Raw genomic sequence first — 4,000 nt, 5'->3', positions numbered from 1 at the left:
GCTCAAAAATACCACTTTGTAACACCCCGACAATTCCCATTTTCTAAAATAACCTCTTTTTAAATATAACTGTAGGGAATTATCAAAGTATTATCGCCCGTGTAAAAACGTACGGCTTATTCAGAATTTTGCAGCGGAAAACATAAAACTAACTTTTGGGTTCATAATTAATCTATTACATATTAGGTCCAAAACAATTAACTGAAATAAGGAAATACGAATAGTACGACAAGTTTCAAATTCAAGTTAACAAATTGAATCACTTAATTAAACAAATAGAACTACAAGCTCTCTAATCCCGATCCCAATGATGCATCATCTTCAAACCTGTAGATGGGCAATGCTTATTGATCCTTAGAGACTGCTCACCAGAAATGGGTCATCACAGGATCAATAAGGCATAGCCATGATCAACACACACAAACAAGCACGTAATCAGCAAAGCTGAGTACTACATACTAAAGCAATAAAAATCCTAACATGATACTATTAAACATAATTAAGGGCAAACAAAGCATGATAATCTAACGACCATACCTAACTAGACTAAGCTAGACTGGACTAGACTTTTTATAACAATAACATTATTTTAATTTAAATAGGCAATGGACCGAGTTTTCTAGCTAGGCGAGGTACGGGCGCGACTCCGTAACCTCAGTGACCTGCGATATCGAGGAACGTTTGACTGAAAATAGGACGCGGTGATCAATCCGGTCCGAATGAAAGGCCATGGGCTACCACCATGAACCCCAACTCCTGTTTGTCCGTCACTTTAGACGTGCACAGTCTAAAGCTATTGCTACTCAGTTTCACTTTACATGATTTACAAATTGACACCCTGTTATGACTCAACAATCACATAAGGCATGCAACTCACATTTATTTATAACTGTTTTTATCTTGGAATTGAGTAAGTGATCACAAAGGCATCTAACAAGACTCATTCCAATTAACTCCAATCTTTTCTTTAATACTAATTAACCCCTGAATATGGGTATAAGGTTTCAACTTACTAAATGAGGTCCTCCGCCCTCATAAAGTAGTGAAAAGCTAAAAAGGGAACAACAATTAACTGATCTGAATTATATACTAAACAATCTAGCGTTCCCAATCAAACATGTTTGCATCAATCTTCCATACTAACATGTTAAAATCCTCAAAATGCAATAAAGGTTTAATATGTTCATCCAACAGTATCAAACATGCAGTTTCAACCCGACTAAGTTCATCAACAACATTAACATAACCAGGTTCATCAATAATACACATGGTTTCAACAATTAGCACACATTCCAAGCACACAGGTATGTACGTACCTTGTGTAAACAAACTGATAGGCCACTTTAACACTTTCAAAAGTCGCCTAAAGAGAATTCTCCGCCTAAAACAACCAATAAATAATCTCAATCAATTTCTGATCATTGACAACCATAATAAAGCATTCTAATTGCATCCTAAGCATATTTAGAACTTTCCCCAATATCAAAACTTAAACATTTGATTTCCTAGAATCATAATTGTTGAATTAGTTATTGAAATTCGTTGAAAACTTTTGCAAACATCGTACTTTAAATTTTCCGCACTATAGATTCATTTAAAAGCTTCACCATGGTCAATCTACGTCCCTAGTACATTGAAACAACAAATTTAATAATCCATACTCGACCTACCATGATTTACAATCATAAAAACCTTGAATTTCATACTTTAATCAATCAAAAAACTAATATTTCAATGCATTTATATAATCTGAAAATAAAATAATATTGTTTAAATTATAATATACGAATCTGAAAATTAATAATTCAATTACGCACGTGTAAAAATCTGAAATTTGCAAATTAAACCATGAGACTTATAATCTAAATTCAAGAATCATAATTTAAGCTAAAAATATATATAATTAAGACATTCAATTAGTCTAGGGTTTAAGGGTTTAACCGAATAAGGGAAGGGGGAGAACTGCCGGCGACGAGGAAGGCTGGGCGGCACGCGGCGGTGCGGCGAGGAAGGCTGGGCGGCACGCGGCGGTGCGGCGAGGTGGTGTTGCTGGCAAAACAATCAAGGCATGGTTTGAGAGCCATGAAAAGGAAACGAAAGAAAGGAAAACACGACGGGAGAACGGAAATAAGGAGGAGGAATCTACCGTGCAAGGGTGGACGACGAGGACGGCGGTTATTGCCGAACCACGAGCGCTCAGCGTGGTGGTGGTGCTGTGCGAGAACAAGAACCGGTTGAGGAGGAGATCAAGAAAACGAACAAGAGAAAGAGAACGACAAGAGAGAAGGTGGGCGTTACCAGTGGCGACGGGATGCCGGTGACGTGCTGGTGGGTCCGGCGGCGTGAGCAGCGGCAGCAAGGAGGAGGGTGTTGAGGGTTTGGTGCTTGTTACGTGAACAGTGAAGGAGCAAGAGGAGGTTTTTTTTTTTTTGTGTTTCTTTGGGTTCACGTGCATTAGGAAAGGGGAGGGAGTATTTTTATTGGTTTGGGCTTTTACCCAATTGGGCTAGGAGTAGGGTTTAGGTTATTGAATCCGAAATGGTTAGGGTTGCTTGCTAATTTCAATCGAACGTGATTTCGAAATTCGAATTCGTTTTAACGTAAAATTCAAAAATACATTTTGATTTCATAAATCATTAAAATTATTCAAAATGAAATAAAATAATTATATTTTAATTACACATTCATTTCTGAAATCCGTAAATTATATTTAAATGTATTAATATACGTTAAAATATATAAACAAAATATATAAAATTACGGGGGATTACAAACTATTTGCAAGTTCCTTTGCCAGTCAAGGAAGTTTTTCCAGCTCAACTTTTCCTTTTTGAGAATTGAACGGATGTTGAATGAATTGTTGTTTGCCATAGTTAAAACTACAATTGAAAAGAATAAACAAATACATAACCATTCATAGTTTCTCTTAATAAACTTAAATTCTAGCATTCATGCATAATTCAATATTTATTAAGCATTTTATTCAAGTTATGTGTTCCGACAGGTGTGAATAAAATGAATCCAAGATCCTAAAATCATCAAAGAAATAAGCACATTATGTATTTAGACTCAATTCTAAAATATTTTAGGTAAGCAAATCCTTTGCTAATAGTCTAGAAACTACTCTTGGTTGATAGGTACGTCTAAGAACTTATTAGGTAAACCTATCTGTTTTGCCACGACATAAAAGGACTCCTTACTTATATCGTTGAGTTTCACCAAAACTAACATGTACTCACAATTATTTGTATACCTTACCCCTTTAGGATCAATAAGTAACACCTCGCTATGGCGGAAAACTATTACTAAGATTGATGTAAACGTTATCCAAGTAAGTGTTATTTTGGCATGGCACCTTTTAACTCAAATTTTAAAGTTTGGAACTTAAGGCTCTTACTATGTTGGTTAGATTTTAAGTGAACTAAAATCCTTAATCATGCAACATAATCAAGCCATAATCTCATGCATAATTAAGACATATTTAAAGCAATAAATAACTTAAAGCATGCATAAGATATAAATGTGATCTAGTATGGCCCGACTTCATCTTGAAGCTTCAACTTCAAACTTCGTCTTTGAAAATGGATTGGAAACTCCGTCTTGAATTTCACCATGGGAGGCGCCATTTTCTTCAAATAGGATATGCTATAATTAAAACTAATTACAACTATTTGATGGTACGCGGACCATATTTAAAATAAAAACTTTGGTGCATTAGACCAATTTTACATTCAAATTAATGGTACGCAGACAATATTTTCTATCCTATTTGGGCCATACTAGTCAGTTTCCATAACCTGCAAAACAGTACATTTACAATATACCGTTCACCCATTCATTTATCAATGAATGACCCACATAGCAAGTTAGTAGAACAAATTATGCATCACATAAACATTTGCAGCAACTAATCAAAGGGTTTCAATAATCTACAAATTATTCAACCTTATTAGTTCTAATCGAGTTGTTTTAAACTTAAAGGAATGTAGACCTAATCAAG

At 35.2% G+C, this 4,000-nt stretch overlaps 1 long non-coding RNA gene across 1 annotated transcript; it reads right to left on the bottom strand.

Moving 5' to 3' along the window:
• Nucleotides 1–2,601, bottom strand: LOC130469016 (uncharacterized). The gene is made up of 5 exons (XR_008929382.1): nucleotides 2,299–2,601; nucleotides 2,147–2,213; nucleotides 1,942–2,049; nucleotides 1,317–1,381; nucleotides 1–361 (listed from the first exon to the last, which is right to left on the bottom strand). It is a non-coding gene; the product is annotated as an uncharacterized lncRNA (long non-coding RNA).
• Between the last annotated feature and the right edge of the window lie 1,399 nt (nucleotides 2,602–4,000).

Source organism: Spinacia oleracea, chromosome 3 (assembly GCF_020520425.1).
Source record: "Spinacia oleracea cultivar Varoflay chromosome 3, BTI_SOV_V1, whole genome shotgun sequence".
NCBI classification, from domain to species: domain Eukaryota; kingdom Viridiplantae; phylum Streptophyta; class Magnoliopsida; order Caryophyllales; family Amaranthaceae; genus Spinacia; species Spinacia oleracea.
Note: the sequence above shows the minus strand (reverse complement) of the source record. Positions and strands in the feature narration are given on the sequence as shown.